Source organism: Muscardinus avellanarius (assembly GCF_963383645.1).
Source record: "Muscardinus avellanarius genome assembly, chromosome: 15".
Classification (NCBI taxonomy): Eukaryota; Metazoa; Chordata; class Mammalia; order Rodentia; family Gliridae; genus Muscardinus; species Muscardinus avellanarius.
The window spans coordinates 46,897,304-46,920,103 of NC_137801.1; positions in this window are offsets into that span (position 1 = coordinate 46,897,304).

The window sequence follows — 22,800 nt, forward strand, 5'->3', positions numbered from 1 at the left end:
CCAGCCCAGCCCAGGCCCAGCTCCAGCCCAGCCCCCACCCAACACCAGCTAGCACATTCTCAGAGGCTGTAGCCCCAGGCTCCAGCACAGCCCCCGCCCAGCACCAGCACAGAACCTTCACAAAGGCAGCCCCAGGCTCCAGAACAGCCCCCAACCAGCACTGGTGGAGCACTTTCACAGAGGCAACAGCCCTAGGCCCCACCACAGACCTGGCCTAGGCCCAAACCTGTGCAGTCCCATCCAGAGGATCTGAGGCACAGCCAGAAGAAGGCGTGACCCAACGCATTTACTGAAAAAAAAATCCAGTAATTTTAACCTGTGAGAGTCTCTGCAACACCCACAAAAAGTGCCATATCGAGCCGCAGACCTAAAAAGGATTTTGGGGAGTGGCAACACTGGCAGCCCTGTGAACTGTCTAAGAGTCTGAAAGTGATCAGAGAGCTTTGACATCCCAAACTTTGAGATTAGCCAAACACCAGAGCTGCACTGTTGGCACAACAGAAGAGGCACCCACAGAGACACTGGGAAACCTGAAGGGTCCCCAACATAGACCTGCTTTTCCCCCAGAGAATCAGATATGGAAGAACTAACAGCCCATCAGAGCTTCTGATTGGGCTGCCAGCTACTCCACCATCACCCAATCCATACCACTTCAATGGGAAGACAACAGAAAAACAGGCCTGAGAATGGTGAAAATATGAGAACCAGGAATAGTGGAGAAATGACAGAAGTCACAAAACTGACATTCAAGAAATCCAAAAAGGGGCGTTCTGAATCTTGATCTACAATATGATGAAATGATTTAAAACAAGTCTAGAGGAGATGACAGATGAGTTAGAAACACTAAGAAAGAATCAGAAAGAGGTCTGGAATGGAATGAAAGAGTCAATAAGTGAAATGACAACAGCAATAGAAAGAAATTCTAGAAGATTAGATGAAATGGAAAACAGAATATCAATGTTAGAAGACAGTACATCCAAAACCAAAAACACGGCCAGCGATATACAGAAATCTTTACAGCAACAAAACCTAAACATCCAGCAAATATGGGATAATATGAAGCATCCTAACTTACGAATAACAGGCATTGAAGAAGGGATAGAGGTACAGACCAAAGGCATCCGTAATCTCTTCAAAGAAATAATTTCAGAGAATTTTCCAAACATGGAAAGAGACTTGGATCTTCATGTCCAGGAGGCATACAGAACTCCATTGAGACAGGACCAAAGAAGGACCACACCACACCACATAATAACCAAAATGACCAACATAGAAGCCAAGGAAGGAATCCTAAAACCAGTGAGAACAAAAGGACGAGTGACATATAGAGGCAAAACAATAAGAATCACCCCAGACAATACAACTCAGATCATGAATGCTAGGAGAGCCTGGTACGATGTGATTCAGACCCTGGAAGAATATAACTTCCAACTAAAACGTATTTACCCAGCAAAACTACTATTCAGAATGACTGGGGAAACAAAAGTGTTTCAGGATAAACAGAATCTTAAAAATTTCATGAACTCAAAGCCTACACTAGAGAAAATTCTTAAAGAAATAAACCATAAAGAAGAAAACAGAAGCAGACTTCAGAACCAGATAAGAGAGGAAGTCAATAAATGGGCTATTTAAGTAAAGAAGAAAGACCAATCCATCCAATAGTACACAGAACATAAAATGGCAGAAAACAAAAATCATATTTCAATAATATCTCTTAACATCAAAGGACGTAACTCACCAATCAAAAGATATAGACTGGAAATGTGGATCAAGTAACATAATCCAAATATATGTTGTCTGCAAGAAACTCACCTTACAGCCAAAGACATTCACAGACTGAAAGTGAAAGGATGGAAAAAGACATACCATGCTATTGAAAACCAAAAAAGAGCAGGGGTAGCAACCCTGATATTCAACAAAACAGACTTTAAAATAAAAAAAAAAAGAAGAGACAAATCAGGACACCTCCTTTTATTAAAAGTAACAATACACCAAGACAATATAGTGATAGTAAATATTTATGTCCCAAATGTGGGTGCAACCACATTTGTACAACAAACCCTTCTGGGCATCAGATCCCAAAGAGACCCAAATACAATAATTCTGGGAGACTTTAATACGCCTCTCACACCACTGGATCGATCTTCAAGGCAAAAGATGAGTAAAGACTCTTTAGAACTAAAGAAAACCATAAACCAAATGGACCAAATAGACATTTACAGAATATTTCAGCCAACAACTTCAGAATACACATTCTTCTCAGCAGCCCATGGAACCTTCTCCAAAATAGACCACATCCTGGAACACAAAGAAAGCACCAGAAAATTCAAAAGATGTAATATAATTCCTTGCATCTTTTCAGACCATAATGGAATAAAAGTAGAAATCAACAACAGAAAATTCAAAAGAAATTATTCAAATACATGGAGAATGAATGATACACTATTGAATGATGAATGGGTAAGAGCAAAATTAGGGAAGAAATAAAGAAATTTATGGAAACAAATGAAAACAGAGACACAACTTACCAAAATCTGTGGGACACTATGAAGGAAGTATTAAGAGGAAAGTTTACTGCATTGAGTGCCCACATAAGAAGGACAGAGAAACACCAAGTAAGGAACCTAATGACACAACTCAAGGACATAGAAAGTCTGCAACAGTCTATTCCCAAAGCCAGCATAAGGCAAGAAATTATAAAAATTAGAACAGAAATAAATGAAATAGAGAACAAAAACAATTCAAAGAATCAATAAAGAAAAAAGTTGGTTATTTGAAAAGATTAATAGAATTGATAAACCCCTGGCCAACCTAACCAAAAGAAAAAGAGAATCAATACAAATTATCAAAATTAGAAATGAAAAAGGAGATATCACCACAGATAGTGAACAAATTCAAAAGATTTTTAGAAACTACTTTAAAAATTTATACTCAAAAAAACTTGAAAACATTGAAGAAATTGATAGATTTCTAAGCACAGTTAATGTACCTACACGCAGCCAAGAGGATATAGCAAGCCTAAACCAACCAATAGCAACCAAAGAAATAGAAACAGCAATAAATATTCTTCCACCAAAGAAAAGCCCAGACCTATATAGGTTTCCAGCTGAATTCTACAAAACCTTCAGGGAACAACTAATACCAATACTTCATAACTTGTTCTGGGAAATTGAAAGAGATGGAACTCTCCCAAATTCCTTCTATGAGGCCAGTATTACATTAATCCCCAAACCAAATAAAGATACTTCAAGAAAGGAAAACTAGAAACCAATATCCTCAATGAACATAGATGGAAAAATTCTAAAAAAAAGTACTAGCTATACGCATTCAAAACTATATCAAGAGAATAATACATCATGACCAAGTTGGTTTCATCTCAGAAAAACAAGGATGGTACAAACATACGCAAATCAATACACGTTTTTCACCACATAAATAGAACCAAGAACAAAAACCACATCATCATAGCAATAGATACTGAAAAAGCATTCGACAAAATCCAACACCATTTTATGTTAAACACACTGCAGAAAACTGAGATAAAAGGAATGTACTTCAACATCATTAAGGCAATATACTGTAAACCCAAAGCCAACATTATATTGAATGGGGAAAAACTGCAAGAATTTCCTCTAAAGTCAGGAACAAGACCAGGATGGCCACTATCACCACTCCTTTTCAATATAGTCCTTGAGACTCTTGCTGCAGCAATAAGACAAGAGAAGGAAATCAAAGGAATTCACATAGGAAGAGAGGAATTAAAATTATCCTTATTCGCAGATGACATGATCCTTTATCTGGGTCAAGAATTCAACCAAAAGACTTCTGGAGCTGATTGACAAATTCAGCAAAGTCGCAAGATACAAAATCAACCTAAAAAAATCAATGGCTTTTCTTTATGCCAACAATGAATCTGCGATGAAAGAAATATATAAAACAATTCCATTCACTATAACCTCAAAACCAATAAAATACCTAGAAATAAACCTAATCCAAGATGTAAAAGCTCTACAACCAAAACTATAAAACATTAAAGAAAGAAATTGAAGAAGACCTTGGAAGATGGAAAGATCTCCCGCGCTCATGGATAGGCAGAATAAATATCATCAAAATGGCCATTCTGCCAAAAGTGATCTATAGATTCAATGCAATTTCCATTAAAATACCAACGACATTCTTCAGAGACCTAGAAAAATCAATCATGAACTTTATATGGAGAAAGAAAAGACTCAGAATAGCCAAAGCAATTCTCAGCAATAAGAAACATGCAGGAGGAATCACAATCCCAGACTTCAAACTATACTATAGAGCAATAGTAGTAAAAACAGCATGGTACTGGGAAAATAACAGATATACTGACCAGTGGATTAGAATAGAAGATAAAAAAACAAACCCACACATCTTTAGTCAATTAATCTTTGACAAAGGGGCCAAACTCATACGCTGGAGAAAATACAGCCTTTTCAACAAATGGTCCTGGGAGAACTGGCTATCCATTTGTAAATGATTAATCTAAACCCCTATATCTCACCATGCACAGGAATCAACTAAAGATGGATCAAAGACTTAGAAATTAGACCTGAGATTGTGAAGTTAGTAGAGGAGAGCATAGTTTCAACACTACAAAATATTGGCACAGGCAGTAACTTTCTCATCAAAACCTCCAAAGCTCAGGAAATTAAAGCAAGAATTAACAAGTGGGATAGCATCAAACTTAAAAGTTTCTCCTCATCAAAGGAAACCATCAATAACCTAAAGAGGAAGCCTACAGAATGGGAAAAGATCTTTATCAGCCACCACTCTGATAGGGGACTAATATCCATAATATACAAATTTCAAAAGACTCTACACTAGCAAAACAAACAACCCAATCAAGAAATGGGCAAATGAACTAAATAGACACTTCACAAAAGAAGAGATACAAAGGGCCAATAGATACATGAAAAGATGTTCTACATCATTGGCCATCAGGGAGATACAAATCAAAACTACACTGAGATTCCATATAACCCCAGTCAGAGTGGCAAGCATAAAGAAATCAAATAACAACAAATGCTGGTGAGGATGTGGGGAAAGAGGAACTCTTTTACACTGTTGGTGGGAGTGCAAACTAGTTCAGCCACTATGGAGATTTGTGTGGAGATTCCTAAGAAAGGTGGGAATAGATCCACCATACAATCCAGCTCTACCACTCCTGGGTACTTTTCCAAAAGGGTGGAATTCAGAGAACTATAGCAACATATGCATACCTATGTTCATAGCAGCACAATTCATAATAGCCAAAATATGGAAGCAACCCAGGTCCCCATCAACAGATGAATGGATTTCAAAACTCTGGGAAATACACACAATGGAATTCTACTCAGCCATAAAGAAGAACAAAATAATACAATTTGCAAGAAGATGGAAAGTCCTGGAGAGCATTATGTTAAGTAAAACCATCCAAGCACAGAAGGAGAAGGCACATATGTTTCCTCTAATATGCCCAAACTAGGGAACCTATAGGATACTTGTGGTACCCCAGATAATGGAGGGTAAATACCAGCAAAGCTTGAATGGAAGTATAGAGGAGGAGGAAGGCTGAACTTGATTAATGAGGGTCCACATCCAAATACATGTAAAATTATGAATATTGCATGGTTACCTGGGACAATCATTGTTGGGAGGGGAGAAGGGAAAACAGGGGCGGGAGGGGGAGATGGCATCAAATATAGTTTAAATGTATACCATTTATGTTCAATAAAAAAATTTAAAAAAATTCCCATGTTTTACCGCTACCAAAAAAAAAAAAAAAAAAAAAGTGAGGGAGACACACTGTGTTCAAATGGAAAAACAAAATTAAGGCAATTTGGGACACTACCAGTGTTACTAAGTTCAGGGTCTCAAATTTCATGAAACTCAGATAATAAGTTTTTGGTAGTGGGGATCTAGCTTAGGGAATTTGATCTTTGACTATACCCCCAACTTCTTTTATTTTATGTTTTGAAACAAAATTTCTTAGGATCGTGCTAAATTTCTGAGACTGACCTCTAACCTGTGATCCTCCTGAGCCTCCCAAGTATTTGGATTACAGGTGTGTTTCATTACATTCAGCTATGAATATCTCTTTTGAATTATGAAGGTCTACCTTTAAGCAGATACCTTCATCAAGATTTAACCAGTAATGACTCTCTGCAAGGTGACTCTGCATTTTTGTCCCAATGAGATGCAAAGTTGTATTCCCCTTTGCCCATGACCCTATTTTCATTCTTTGCTTTTTTTGAAACAGGGTCTCACTAAGTTACATAGTGCTTCATTAAGTAGCTGAGGCTGTCCGCGAACTGCGATCCTCCAGTCTCAGCCTTCTGAATGCTGGAATTACAAGCATGTGCCACAATGCCCAGCTTACTTATGTTCCTTTTTAATGGCAGTTTTTATTTAATGAAAACCTACAACACAAAGTAGCTTTTCTGCTTGATTATTATCTTGAAGATTTTAGCATCTATGTAAGTTCCTGGGCAGGGTATTAGTGTTGAGTTAGTCAACAAAATATATAATAAATATTTATCTGTTTAAAGTATGGCTACTTTCTTAGGCATTGATGACTGAAGTTATAGAAATACTGCTATAATTGTTTTGAAAGGTCTGAGATAGTTTGTTATGCAGTTGTAGCTAACTGAGAATAGTAGCTACATCAGGGGGGACAAGAATCAGAGAGAAGTACTCCAAGACTTGTGTATCTATATGATTCTACTCTATATACCCTATATAACAACAATGCACCAAATCATAAATAATTAAAGTAGTGATGTAATTTAGCAAGGCATTATGGTACATACCTGTAATCCCAGTACATGTAAAGCTGAGAAAGGAGGATTGCAGATTTGACCATAGCCTAAGCAATTTAGGGAGACTCTTAGCAATATGGTGAAACACTGTTTCAAAGAAAAAAAAAGGGTTGGAAATGTAGCATGGAGGTAGAATGCTACTGGATCATCTCCAATACCCCCTCCACATATTTATTTATTTATTTATTTATTATTTATTTATTTATTTATTTATTTATTTATTTGTGTGATACTGGGGCTGAAACCCAGGGGCATTCAACCTTTGAGCTACACCCAAGCCCTATTATATATTTTGAAATGGTCTCACTGATTTGCAAAAGGTCTCACTAAATTGTTGAGGCTGTCCCTGAACTGGGATCCTCCTGTTTCAGCCTCCTAAAAGCTGGGATTACAAGGCTGCACCACCATATTTGGCTACACAATTTTTGTACTAATGTTTGTTAGAAAAGTTTTAGTTTTTTTTTAATTGGGCCCTTTTGCTAAGTAATCTCAAAGTTATACTAATTAGAAATTATATTTTCTGATGTTTTATTTATGTAGAGAAATTTTCATTTAAAGTGTTTATTTTAACTTCTCAAATATGATTGCTATTATTTTTCTTTTGGTAACTTACAAAGAAAATATTTACGCATCACTTGAAAACTGAGAGATGTTGTGATAAATGCATTGCTAGGCCAATTTGCAATTGTGTAGATATCATACTTACACAAACCTACAGAGTATAGATCAATCACTTGCTGTGGTCTTTTTATGCAATCAAGGTACATAGCAAATCTCAGAGATATGAGGCTTCTGCCAGAACAAAATGGCATACAGTTTTCTTAATATGGAGGAGTACACTGTAACATAATGATTAAAAGTATTGTATAGCAAATACACAAGCCAATAATGTAGTCATATATTATCATCCAGTATTATGTACCACAAATAATTATATGTGCTATACTTTTATTCAACTGGCAGCACAAGTTTTTTTGCACATTTTACTACAAACATGTGAGTAATACATTGCATTGCCATGTTGCACATATATAAAGCCACTAGACAAAAGAAATTCTTTAGTTCCATTATAATCTGTGGGACCATTATTGGCCTTATATGCAGTTCTGTCATTGAGCAAAATATCATTATGTGGTAGGTGACTGAATTATAAATTACATAATTTAGAATATACCTGAAATCCCAGGTTTTAAAAATTTGCATGTAGTTAATTTTTAAATTTTTATTGGTGCATCATAGTTATATATCTTAATAGGATACAGATGGTGGATACATACATGCACACATCACCCATTTAGCCTTTACCCAATTTCCACCCCATTCTCTCCCCCTACCTTTTTCTCATGCATGTCTTAGTGATTGACTTTGATATATTTGTTAAAGTATATCATGTACATTAAAGAATTTTCACCTTCCCCCTTCTATCCCCTCAAGTTGCCTTATTTGCTCATTTTTAGAATCTCCTTCTTGTTCTAGAGTTTCTCCTATGACTCATTTCTCCATAGCTTTCACATATTAGAAAGAGCATTTGGAGACCCCTGGAGAAACCGGGCCCAGTAAGATGCTGGGTTCCAGGCGGGGGTCGCGCACGGGGCATGCCTGCCGGGGCCCAGGTCGCGGGACTCTGGACCCCGGGCTGAACTGCGCGTAGCACGCCAGACCCCTGGAGAAACCGGGCTCAGTACCCTTGGTTCCGGGCAGGGGTCACACGGAGCATGCCAGCCGGGCCCGGGTCACGGGACCCTGGGCCCCAGGCGGAGAAGTGCCAATCAATCTGGACCCATGGGGAAACCGACCTACTACTACTCTACTGCTACTGAGTGAATGCCTGATCCCACTACCTCCTCAAACCACATAACTGTCTTCTCTTATTTAAAAAAAAAAAAAGGAACAGAAAAAGAAAAATAAAAATATCGGAGAGGAGGTAAGAAAGCCGTTATGGATGCCAGGACACTGGAGATGCGGACAAAACTTATCTAAATGCACTGGAACTTATGGAAAAATTCCCCGTGAAGGAGGACTGCTGTTTCTCTATATTGTTAAGAATCTCGGACATCACCTGTAAGGAGAGAATTTAGGGGAGACCAAGGAGAAAGGCGGTGTTGAAAGAGGTCTCCGCGATGGTGGTGGAGACTTGTATTCAGGAGAAGCAGAAACCGGATCCTACCAACCTTATTTTTTTTGGAGAAATTACACCAAATGTCGAATGCTACCATCATGCATGCTTAGGAATGCTGGACAACATTCAGAGTGGAAAAAGAGCCTGGGAAGGATTTGAAATGGTGGAGGCAGTGGCAATGGCAGTGGCCAATACTCAGGGGAGGCAGAGATCTGATACATTACACCTGGAACCTTTGAAATAATAACCACAGAGACAGTGATCGGAACCTGCTGAGGGGTTAGGCGGGCGCCGGGGCCAGTGGCCGACATCGGAGCTTGCTGTAAGGCAAGGCCACTACTGAGGCCTCCGTGGCCGGGATTGGAACCTGCAGAGGGGTTAGACCGATGCTGGGGCCAGTGAGGCCAGAATCGGAGCCTGCCATGAGGCAAGGCTGGTGCTGGGGCCTCCGAGGTCGGGTCAGGAGCCTGCTGAGGGGTTAGGCCAGTGCTGGGGCCAGCGAGGCCAGCATCTGAGCCTGCTGTGAGGCAACGCCAGTACTGGGGCCTCCAAGGACGGGACTGGAGCCTGCTGAGGGGTTAGGCTGGTGCTGGGGCCAGTGAGGCTGGCATCAGAGCCTGCCATGAGGCAAGGCCGGTACTCGGGCCTCCGAGGCCAGGATAAGAGCCTGCTGAGGGGTTAGGTGGGTGCTGGGGCCAGCGAGGCCGGCATTGGAGCCTGCCATGAGGCAAAGCTGGTACTGGGGTCTCCAAGGCCGGGATCAGAGCCTACTTTGAGGCAAGGCTGGTAATGGGGCCTCCGAGGCCAGGATAAGAGCCTCCCGAGGGGTTAGGCCGGTGCTGGGGCCAGCGAGGCCGTCATCAGAGCCTGCTGTGAGGTAAGGCTGGTGCTGGTGACTCCAAGGCCGGGATAAGAGCCTGCTGAGGGGTTAGGCCGGTGCTGGGGCCAGTGAGGCCGGGATTGGAGCCTGCCATGAGGCAAGGCCGGTGTTGAGGCCTCCGAGGCCGGGATCGGAGCCTACTTTGAGGCAAGGCTGGTACTGGGGCCTCCAAGGCCAGGATAAGAGCCTCCCAAGGGGTTAGGCCGGTGCTGGGGCCAGCAAGGCCGACATCGAAGCCTGCTGTGAGGCAAGGCCGGTACTGGGGCCTCTGAGGCCGGGATCGGAGCCTGCCGAGGGGTTAGGCCGGAGCTGGGGCCAGTGAGGCCGGCATTGGAGCCTGCCATGAGGCAAAGCTGGTACTGGGGTCTCCAATGCCGGGATCAGAGCCTACTTTGAGGCAAGGCTGGTAATGGGGCCTCCGAGGCCAGGATAAGAGCCTCCCGAGGGGTTAGGCCGGTGCTGGGGCCAGCGAGGCCGGCATCAGAGCCTGCCGTGAGGTAAGGCTGGTGCTGGGGACTCCAAGGCCGGGATAAGAGCCTGCTGAGGGGTTAGGCCGGTGCTGGGGCCAGTGAGGCCGGGATTGGAGCCTGCCATGAGGCAAGGCTGGTGTTGAGGCCTCCGAGGCCGGGATCGGAGCCTACTTTGAGGCAAGGCTGGTACTGGGGCCTCCAAGGCCAGTATAAGAGCCTCCCGAGGGGTTAGGCCGGTGCTGGGGCCAACAAGGCCGACATCGAAGCCTGCCGTGAGGCAAGGCCGGTACTGGGGCCTCTGAGGCCGGGATCGGAGCCTGCCGAGGGGTTAGGCCGGAGCTGGGGCCAGTGAGGCTGGCATAGGAGCCTGCCGTGAGGCAAGGCCGGTGTTGAGGACTCCGAGGCCGGGATCGTAGGCTACTTTGAGGCAAGGCTGGTACTGGGGCCTCCGAGGCCAGGATAAGAGCCTCCCGAGGGGTTAGGCCGGTGCTGGGGCCTCCTAGGCCGTGAGCAGAACCTGCCAAGGGGTTAGGCCAGTGCTGGGGCCAACGAGGCTGGAATTGGAGCCTGCCGTGAGGCCAGGCCAGTGCTGGGGCCTCCGAGGCCGGGACCGAAGCCAGCTGAGGGGTTAGGCCGGTGTAGGGGCCAGCAAGACTAGAACCGGGGCCTCCCATGAGGCAAGGCCGCTGCTTGAGCCAGCGAGGTCTGGATCAGTCCACTGAGTAGCTAGGCCACTACTGGGGCCGTCAAGAGTAGGATCGGTACTTGCAACACAGCGTGCACAGAGAAATATTGCAGAAAATATAAATCAGCAACTAATGTGACCAATCAGAGGGTATGTAATAGTGGAGGACGGAGCCTCTTTAAAACACAGGAGGTACATAAACAAATGTATTAAAGTTAATCACCAAAGAAGTGTGGGATGGAGGCAGGGGGAGGGAATGGGATGGGGGCTGGAGGAGGGCTAATTGGATGATGTGTGCTTGTATATCCTCTCAAGTCTTGTACTCCAATGTGATTGATATATGACTACAATGCACCAATTTAAAAAATAAATTAATTAATTAAAAAATTAAAAAAAGAAAGAGCATTTGATTTTGTATTTTTGTGATGATTAATCTCACTTAGCATAATGTCCTACAGTTCCACCCATTTCACTATAAATGATGGACCTGTGTTTTTCTTTATGGCTGAGTAAAATTCCATTGTGCACATATGCTACAGATGTTTAATCTACTTATCTGTTGATGGACATCTTGGCTGGTTCCATAGTTTGGCAATGGTGAAATGTTCAGCTGTGAACATATATATGCATGCACGAGTTTGGTAGTTTTGTTTCCATTCTTTTGGGTAGATACACAGAAGAAATATTGCTGGATCATAAGGTAGGTTCATTTCCATTCTTCTGAGGATCCTCCATACTGTTTTCCAAAATGGTTGCACTAATTTGCAATCCCACCAACAGTGGATTAGAGTTCCTCCTCTCCACCTCCTAGCCAGCATTTGTTGTTGTGTTTTGAATGATTTCCATTCTAGTTAGAGTTAGGTGAAATCTCAGGGTAGTTTGGATATTCATCTTTCTGATTGCTAATGATGTTGAACATTTCTCATGCATTAAAGGCCATTTGAATTTTTTCCTTCATGAACTGTCTATTTAATTTACTTGCCCAACTTTTTATTGGTATATTTGTTTTCTTAATGTTGAGTTTATTGAATTACCTGTATGTTCTAGATATTATTCTTCTATCTAAGGAATAGTTGTCAAAAATCTTCTGCCATTTGTTGCCTCTTTGGTGAGGTTTTGAAAGTTTTCTATGCTCTACAGAAGCTCTCAGTTTAATGCAATCACACATAATAATTTACCTTCTAGTTTATTGTGCCTTTGGGGTCTTTTTGAGAAAATTTTTTTTTTCTGTGTTGTACTGTTTGACTTAAGCCCTTTTCAAGGAGCCTCAAGGTCTCTGGTCTAATTTCCAAGTCTTCTATCTACCTTGAATTGGCTCTTGTGCAGGTTGGGAAAGTGGTATTTATTTTCATTTTTATGTATATGTTTAACCAGTTTGGGCAATACCATTTGTTTTTGCTTTTTGACAAAAGTGTATGCTTTTTGTCAAAAATTAATTGGCTGTAGGGTTATGGATTTGTTTCTGAGTCTTCTATTCTGATATATATATATATATATATATATATATATATATATATATATATATATATATATATATGTGTGTGTGTGTGTGTGTGTGTGTGTGTGTGTGTGTGTGTGTGTGTATGTCTGTTTTTTGTGCCATTACCATGAAGTTCTTTTTTATTACTATGGCTTTGTAGTATAAAGTCAGAAATTGTGATTTTTTTTCCCCTACATGGTTTTTGTTGCTGAGAACTACTTTGCCTATTCTGGATATTTTGTTGTTCCAAATTAATTTAAGGAATTATTATGTCTATGAGGAAAGATCTTGCTAATTTAATGGGTATTGCATTGAATCTGTAGATCACTTTTAGAAGTACGATCATTTTGATGATATTTATTGTGCCTATTCATGAAGATGGAAGATATTTCCATCTTCTAAGGCCTTCTTTGACCTCTTTTTGAAATGTTTTATAATTTTTTTGTAGAGGTCATTTACCTCCTTGGTATGTTTATTCCTAAGTATTTTATTTTGGTGTGAGAAATTCAGAGTGAAAGTGTTTCCTGATTTTTATTTTTTACAGTGGATATATTGTTGGTGTACAGAAAGGCTTCTGGATTTTTAAGATTGATTTTGTATCCAGACACTTTGATAAATTTGTTACTAAGTTCTATAGGCCTTTTGGTTTAGTTTGTTGAGTCTTCTAAGTATAATATTATATCATCTGCAAATAGTGAAAGTTTAAGTTCTTTTTTTCTTATTTGTACTCATTTGATTTCCTTTTCTTGCCTTATTTTTTTTAACTATTCTCAAGTACTATATTGAATAGAGGTGACAATGGATATCCTTGTTGTGTTCCTGTTTTTAGGGGAAATTAGTGAAATTTTTGCCATTTAATATGATGTTGGCTGTGGACCTATTCTAGATTGCCTTTATGATGTTGAGGTATGTTCCTTCTATTCTGAATCTCTCCAGTGCTGTTATCATAAATAGATATTAAATTTTATTAAATGCTTTTACAGCATCTATTGAAATGATCCTGTGATTTTTGGTTTTCATTTTGTTTATATAATGAATTACAAGGCTTAATTTTCATATGTTGAAGCAGCCTCAAATCCCTTTGATGAACCCTACCTGGTCATGGCATATCATTTTCTTAATGTAGTTTTGCATGCCTGTTGCTAGTATTTTGTTTAACAGTTTTGCATCCAACTTAATCTAAGATATAGGCCTGTAGTTTTTCTTTCTTCCGCTGTATTTGATTTTGGTATTAATATGATTGGTTTCATAGAATGTATTTGGGAGAATCCCATTTTTTTCTACTTCACAAAATAAATTGAGGAGTACTGGGATTAAGTCTAGAAAGGTTGTACAAAATTTATTTGTGCCAGATGTGGTGGTGCATGTTTGTAATCCCCGCACTTGGGAGGTGGAGACAGGAGGATCGCGCAGGTTTGAAGCCAGCCATGCTAGCTTAAGAGACCCTGTTTCCAAATTAAAAAAAAAAAAAAAAAAAAAAAAATATATATATATATATTTAGGTCTGGGAGCATAGTCCGGAGGTAGAAGGGTATCCAGGAACCCCAGTGCCACCAAAAAAAAAATCATTTGAGAAACCATCTTGTCCTGGCTTTTCTTTGACGATTAGATCTTTATTGCTGTTTTAATATCCTTGATTGCTATTGCTTGATTTAATTTTTTTATATCTTGACTCAGTTTAGGCAGTTGTTTTTATCTAGAAAGTTGTCAATTTCCTCCAGATTTTTCATTTTGTTGAAGTTTAGTTTTTCAAAGTACTTTCTGATAATCCTCTGAATTTCTACAGTGTCAGTGGTGATATCTCCTTTTTCATGTTTTACTTTATTAATTTGGCTTGATTCGTTTTGTTGTTGTTGTTGTTGTTGTTGTTGTTGTTGTTGTTGTTGTTAGGTTGGTTTGTGGCTTATCTATCTTGTTACTTTTTTGAGAAACCAGGTTTTGGTTTTGTTCATCTTTTGTATTTTTTGTTTATTCTGCTCTGATTTTAAAAATTTTATGCCATCTACTGGTTTTGGGATTAGATTGTTCCTGTTTTAAAAAAGTTTTGAGGTGTGCCATTAGGTTACTTATTTGATGATTTTCTGTTTTTCTTATGTGATCACTCAATGCTATAAATTTTTCTCTTAATATTGCCTTCAAAGTGTCCCAGAGGTTTTTATATGTTGTATCTATATTTTCATTTGTTTCTAGAATTTTTTCATTTTTATTTCACCCCTTACTTCTTCTATGACCCATTCTTCATTCAGCAGTATGGTATTCAGTCTCCGCATGTTTATGTGGTTTTTATGGGTCTTCCTATAGTTGATTTTAGTATTATTATATTATGGTCTGAAATGACACTGGGAAATATGTCATAGTTTTTGAATTTGCTAGTGCTTACTTTGTGGCCCAGGATGTGATCTATTTTGGAGAAGGTTTTGTGAGCAGCTGAGAAAAATTTGAACTATGCTGTAGTTGAGTGGAATATTCTATATGTGTCTAACAGGTCCATTTGGTTAATTCTGAGTCATCTTTACTGATCTTTTGTCTAGATGATTGGTCTAATGGAATGAGAGGGGTGTTGAAGTCTCCTATTATTATTATTATGATGATGATGATGATTTTTATTTTTATTTTTTTATTTTTTCTTGAGGGTCTGGGGATGGAACCCAGGGACATTTGACTTCTGAGCTACACCCTCTGTCCAATTTTTTATTCTTTATTTTGAAACTGAGTCTCACTGAGTTACAGAGGGCCTCACTAAGTAGCTGAGGCTGTCCGTGAACCACAATCCTCCGGTCTCAGCCTCCCAAATGCTGGGATTACAAGCATGCGCCACCACGCCCAGCTGAAGTCTTCTAGTATTATTGTATTGTGATTTATGTCTGATTTAATGTCTCAAAGAGTTTGTTTTATGAAAGTAGCTGCACCTATGTTTGAAGCATAAATTTTGAGTATCGTTATTTCCTCTTGCTGGGTTGTTCCTTTTTCTAGTAAAAAAAAAAATGACCTGCTTTGTCTCTTTTAATACGCTTGTGGTCTAATAGATTGTTTATATTTTGAATTGAAGCTTTCACTTCCAAGATTACATCCTTTATTACTTTCAGACTCTCTTTTCTTTTAAAAAATTCTGTGTAATTTCTATAGTTACATTTCTCATTTGACTTTCTGGAGATCTTTGCAATTCTGTGTTGTTAGGTTGTTATTGGGGTGTTGTGGAAGCTCATTGCTTCCTTGTCATTCCTTCTTCTCATAATTTCAGAAGTTTGTATTTGTTGCTTTTGATAGATTTCTCTCAATCTCTAGGTGGCAGCTGGTATATGCAAGGGCAAATTTTATCATATTCAAAGTGAAGATTGAGTGAGAAGAGAAGTGAAGTCATAAATGAAAAAATAGGTAAAGTCTCAGATAGGATGAATAGAATAAGAATATGTGTTTGGTAAGGTAGTATATACTAGCAATTAGAGATAGAGAAAATATAGTAGTGTTCTAGTAACCATTGTAGAGTTTCTGGTATAGTGATATGAAATTGATTTAATAACAGATAAGGAGGTGAGAAGATAGAAAAAGTAAAAAAAAAAAGAAAAAAGGGATAGAAGAGCATATGTATGTACAAGGGAAGAAGCTTGAGAGAGGGTTTGGGGGGAGAGTAAAAAAAGGCATACACACTCACATGCAAAAAACAAAAAAAACCCACAAAAACAAAACAACCCCAACAACAAATTAATGCAACTCTACAAATAAATGACTCATCAGCACACAGGGCCTCTGCAGTGTCTTCGTGTACATATCCCAGGTGCCATGGGCACTTTTTCTGCTGTAATCCTGGTTCTCTGGGTCTTTCTCAGTCTATGCAGATGGTCAGTATCTAAGGGAATGGATTTAGTGTTAAGTGCAGGTTGCAGGTCTCCCTCCATACTTTCCACATATTTGGAGTCTGTCTTTCCCTGCCTCCATAGTTGGCATATGCCTCTTACATTGAGCCCAAACTCAATGTAAGAATCTGTTCCCACAGCTAGGTCTTGGCTGGTCAGACTTCTTTTCTGTCACAATGATTGGGTGGTCTGTGGTTATCCCAGCAATCCTACTAGTTGGGTCTAGTGTTTAGTGTCAGTCTGCCCACAAACTTTCATTGATCTGAGCCTGAGTCTGTCTGAGCCTTTGCTATGTCCAATAGCAGACACCATCCCACCTTCTACAGGTTGAGCTGCTATATCTCAGACCCAAGAGTTTATCAAGGCTGTGTTAGTTGCTGGGTATACTTCATTGGGTGTTCTCCCTCAGGAACTGTGACTTCACTTATGGTATTATTGAGCACTGCTCTAGATCTCCAGAGGGTGCGGTAAGCCTCCACTCCTGCAAGTTGTAGACACTAGCCCCTCCTTTGCTGGGTTAATTGACCCAGAGAGTTTATCATGGCTTTTGAGTCTCTGGGGGCACTGTGCTGAGTGTTTTTCTGTGGGGACCATGGCTTTGCTTATGGTTTTGTGTGTGTGCTAGTCTGGATTTTTGGAGGGTGTGGTGGGCTTGGCCACCACTGCCTGATGTTATAGCTGGTGTTTCTGCAGGAGGACTGATGACTTACAATTCCAATGATCTGTGGCTGCTTACTTCAGGTTTTTGGATGTTTTCTTTATTATTCTGTAATCAGGTACTGTGAAGCAAGATGGTGCCACTGCAGTGCCCTCGGGCACAAGACCATTGGGTTCTTTTCTGGTGTTGAGCTCTACTCTAAATCTCTGGAGGACATGGTGAGCTCAGCCACCACTGCTGGAGGTTGTAGCCAGTGTTTGTTTAGAAAGAACTTATGGCTTACAACCCCGATCGTCTTCAGCTGTTCACTTCAGGTCCTTGGTTTTTCCTTTTGTCTCTGGGGTCAGGTACTATAAGGCAAGATGATGCCTCTGTGGCACCCACCACCTCAAGGGAAGTAGGTTTATTTTCTGCTCTCTGATATTTTTTCCCTGTCCCTTGTATCCTTGTATCTACTGTTTTTATTCCTCTACTGAAAGTATTTTCTGGCTTTGTAGAATGCATTTTTTTGCAGGTCTGAGGATGGAACCCAGGGACATTCGACCTCCAAGCTACACCCCATGCACTATTTTTTTATTCTTTTTATTTTGAAACCAGTTCTCACTGAGTTGCAGAAGCAATCACAAAGTAGCTGAGGTTGTCCACAAACTGTGATCCTCAGGTCTCAGCCTCCCAAATGCTGGGATTACAAGCATGAGCCAAAACAACCAGCTTTGTAGAATGCTATTTTTGAGGCAATGGAGATCGGGTGTCAGCAGGACTTGTATGTGCTGATTTCCTTGGTTGCAATATACTCGGAAGTCCAGAGTTCAACTTTGATTTAGAGTAAATGAAAAAAAAAATCTCATCTTAGTTTTGATAACTCAAAATAATCAAATAAGTGTAAAAAGCACCTAGAGTAAATATTAGAATACCAATAAAACAGTAAGTCTTAATCTTAATCCTAAGAAAAACTAGAGGTTAACAGTCAATTAATTTCTCATCTTTTTTTTCTTCTGTGAAGGAAAGAGAATGAAGTTATAGCTGGTGACTTTGAAAATGAGGTGATTTTAATTACTCAAAAACTCACAAATACCATGTAAATATAAGAATATCATATTTAGAGCAAGAGAATAGACTTCTGAGCTGCACAAATATACAGAGATGAGATAAAGAGTTTGTCTCTGGTTAAAAGCTAGTCACATTGTTTTGTGAGAGACAGAAGGCATTTTCTTGCACTCCCCAGAAAAGTTGAGAGGTGATTGTCTAGTGGGCCCTTTAAACAGTTCACAATCCATCACACATTTTACTTATCAGCTATGGACAGACATTAAAAAGGCTACCTCTTCTTCCTCTCCTAGGTGTTGCTTTAAAAATTGGGCCCTGAATGACTATTTTCTTATTCATTTGATTATTTACTGCTCTATTTATTGCATTTCATTAATTATTCACAGGTATATAAAATCAAGAGATGTTCATAAAAATGTTATGTTCAGAAAAGATATCAGGGAGGAATTCAGAGAAAGTATATGTCTAAGTGGGGGAGATAGATATAGAGATATAGAGAAAGGAGGAGAGTAGGTAATTATTCTAGAGCTGTAACATTTTCAAATGCATTAATTCTGGTAAATCATAGTTAATTTTTTTTTTTTTTTTTTTTTGGTGGTACTGGGGTTCCTGGAAGTCCTTCTACCTCTGAGATACACTCCCACGGGCTACACTTCCAGACCTATTTTTTAAAATTTTTATGTGGAAACAGGGGTTTCTTAAACCAGCGAGGCTGGCTCTGAACCAGCATGGTCCTCCTGTCTCCGCCTCCCAAGCGCGGGGATTTCAAGCGTGCGCCACCACGCCTGGCATAGTTAAAATTTTTTAAGAATGGCAGATAACTCTTTAACTTCATGGACTTTATAATGCCTAGATTTCTTAAAATTCCTTAGTGGACCTATTTATAACCAAATAAAGTTCTTTGTCTACATGAGTTACTTTTCTTTGTTTTATAGTAGTCAGTCATAAACTAAGCCAGGTGTATAATTCCAATCTGCTCTAAGAATATGTTATGAGTCCTGATGGGACTTGGGTGAGGCTATAGTAGAATAAGCAGTCACATAAACAGCAAAATAGCATGTAATTTTAAAATGTATGCTTTGTCTCCTAAACTCCTCCCATTAGTCTACATCCCCATTAATGTTCTCAGCTCACTAATGCCCCCATTTTTTTATTTACTTAATTTATGGAAATATCTTTGAATGCACTTAGGACACAAAACTAGCACTTCAAATTAAAATATCTCTGAGAAAGTTTACAAAAAATTATTCTAACAATTGCTTAAATAACCACTAATAAATTATTTCTCAAAGTGGAATATCAGACAGGAGGCATAGTCATGAGATTATGAGTTAACCTCATAGAAAATAAAAAGAACAATGCCAGTAAAAGAATGGCATTGTTTTTTATATCAAAGATGAACTTACTAGACTTCTCTGATTAGGGAAGAAATCACTCTACTTAGGAAATAATGATGTTGGATCAAGTAAAAACAATTTACAACACAGCAACAGAAACTCCCAGGAGATGTGCTTGTAATGGTGGATCAGCCATGAAATTTTGGTTGCAAGCACAATGTGGATCTTATAGCCAACTAGTGCTGCCATTGCAAAAGTTCAATCCTCAGTCTTCAATCCTCAAATGCAATAGATTAAAAGTTTTCCTTTGGTTACATAGAGTACTTTAAATTTATTTCACAAAGAAATCAGAGCTGGATAAAAGTCAACTCAAAACTTAAATTGGTCTAAGAGGTTGTCACTATCAGAGGATTAAAAATCACTGGAAGAGAAGGTTCCATAAAGGACCTTTGGTGTGAAATGACTTGGAACAGATCTTCTTACTCACAATAACAAATTACTATCTAAGCTGCAGAATTCAATCATTTGGGCAGAGACTGGAAAGTATATTGAGTTCTGATCATGGTTGACATGTGAATGGAATATTCTTCTCACATGTAACTATTATAAATACAACCAAGATGTGAATATTCACACAAATTAATCAAAACCAAACAAAAAATTCCATCATGGTTAAAACTTTTGTAGCTGGACCATATCTATTCTTTTTGTGGAAACTATAAAAAAAAGTTCTAGCTCTTCTATTGTATCCAAGCAGTAATCTATAGGATAAATGTATAAACCCCATGTTAAAGGTTAAGCTAACAAGCTTCTACAAATAAAATTTTTTGTGGTTATGGCAGGATCTCAAGATGAAATTAAAAAATTAGTCCATGTATTTTCTGTTTAAATTAATATAGCCATTTGAAACTAATTCTCTCCAAAAAAAGCCAGCCTTTTTTTTTTATTCATATCTTGTAATGTTTTGCCAATTTTTCATTTACCTCCAAAGTACATCTTGATGTAAAGCATAGACCTCAGAGTAATATATGGACTGCCAAGTACATCTCAAGAAAGGAATGATTCAAGTAAATACCAAAGAATTAATAATTTCTTCTTGTAATATAATTTTACCTTCCATTTTTGTGTGTACTGACATACTTTGGACCATATCAGAAAGTTTACTTGACAGAAAAATATGTACTAGTTCTCATTAAATTAGTTTTATGAAAAAATATTTGGTGTCCATAAACAGAGGTATTACACAGCAGAACTCATAAAAATAAAATAATAAACAAAGCACCAAACAAAAGAAAGTTGAGCTCATAGGTAAGCAAAGCCACAGGGTCTGAAATGAGTGGAAAGTCTGGTAGTTGAGAGTAAGAACATGAAGCAGGAAGTAAGTATAAATAAAAACAGAAAAAAAAGCAAAGATAGAAAGTCATCATTAATGTATTATAGAATATGGAATTAGTTATTCCTGATGCATAAATCATGTCCAATTAAACCTTACCATATGTCTTTTGAGCTAGCTCTTTGTTTTTCATTGCTTTTCCCCCCTCTTCATATACTAGGTAACAATCCCCATAGGTTGAAGTAACATCTTCCTTCTTTTGAATATGAATAAATGCTCAACTTGGCATAACAGAACCTTGACACTGAGATCCAAGTTCCTTATCTCTAAGGACATAAGTAGTACAGACATCCTTCCATGGCTTATGCAAGACTGTTATTTATCTTCTTTCAATTAAATTTTAGAGCATAATAACCACAGATTCAAATATCTAATATAATAATCTTTAATCTAAAAATATATAACAAATTCTGAGTTGACCTTTCAGGTTGTGGCCCTTGTCCTTATTTTCCTTATTCTCCTACAATTTGAAATCAAACCATGGAAGAAACTAATCAAAAGAAGTGAGGCTTTAAACCAAATTTTTGTGCCATAAAATTGACAATAATTCAGAATCAGTTTGTTCAAAGTATTAAATGAGTACCAAATTTGAGAAACATGTCTTATACTTACTGGTCATTGTACTATGTAAATGCTTAAACATACTCTCATACCACTGACAGACAGACACACAATTTTATCTCATTTACAACTACACAAGGAGGCAAATTGTTTTATTATCTATCAAATGAAGCAGCATAACAAATTTAAATGATTTATGCAAGGTTCTAGAACAAACTAAGATAATGTAACTGAACATCAGATGTTTTTACTCATATTCTATTCCGCTCTATGTAATTCCTCAGTCCTCAGTATTGTCTATCATAGATAAAACAACCTTGGAATGATTCCAAAGATTAACTGGTATCATTATAGTAAATTTAAAAATTCTTGTATTTTTAAAAGGATGTGTGAAAAGACACTAAGAAAAATAAAAGTTGTGAGAATAGAGCTCCATGTTAAGGGAGATAAAAGGTAACGGTGTCAAAATTCCTATCCCTCAACTGCTTGTACAATACCCAATGTGCTGTGGCCATAATCCTTAATATATTAACTACCTAAATCTCAGGGGTTGTGGCCTTAATCCCAAGACAGTCAATATTAGGCCTTAGAGTCTTTTTTTATTGTTCTAAAATTTTCCCAGTTCTTGTTTCCCAAGGTCAGAAAGAGAAAATTATTTATTAATAAAAAGATAATTAAGTGTCTTTTTCACAAAGATGTGACTGTGTCCATATAAAACACTACCCAGGAATAACAAATAACTGCTGTGAGCTGATTATGAAAAACATTAGAAATGAGAACACACAAAAAGGGAACCCCAAGGAATAGTATCCAGTATTCAGTATGCAAGATTGATAGCAAAGAGTCCTAGTATGCAACTGACCTGTTCTAGAGGCCAATGCCATCTTGGGCCACTAAACCAAGCCTAAACTTCCTAAATCTCTTCAGCCCAAAGCAACCCTGGCAGGAAAATGAAGGACTTAAGATGAAGCAAGAAGTGGCAAAACTCCAGCATCTTAAGCGATCAGGACCACACTTCAAGGACAGAGAAAAAAATCTAAAAGCCAGTGCACTCACCAGAATCTGGCAACCTCAGCAGTGCACTATAGCCTCCAGAGACCCAGGACTGCAGGACTATAAGGTAACTGCATTTCTCAGCAGATGACCACCTAAAGCAGCCACAGGGATCCTAATGGACTAAGATCTGGCAGCCCACCCCTGAGGTGTTCAGATTATAACCTACAGAGACACAGAAAAGGCCCATAATGTCCAGGGTGCAGTACCCAAACAGGGTCACAGGGGGTAGCTTCAAGATTACATTGGACACCCTCTGCTAGTGCAGGTAGGGAGGCACAGGCCCAGGACCAGAAAGTGTTAAGCCCAAGGTTGAAAAGCACAGAACCCTCCACTTACATAGAACCCATTTACAGTGATACCTGCTACCCTGAGACCTGAACACAAAGTGATGAGAGGGAAGAGAGGAATGCTGAGCTTCTGCTGTTGTCATGTC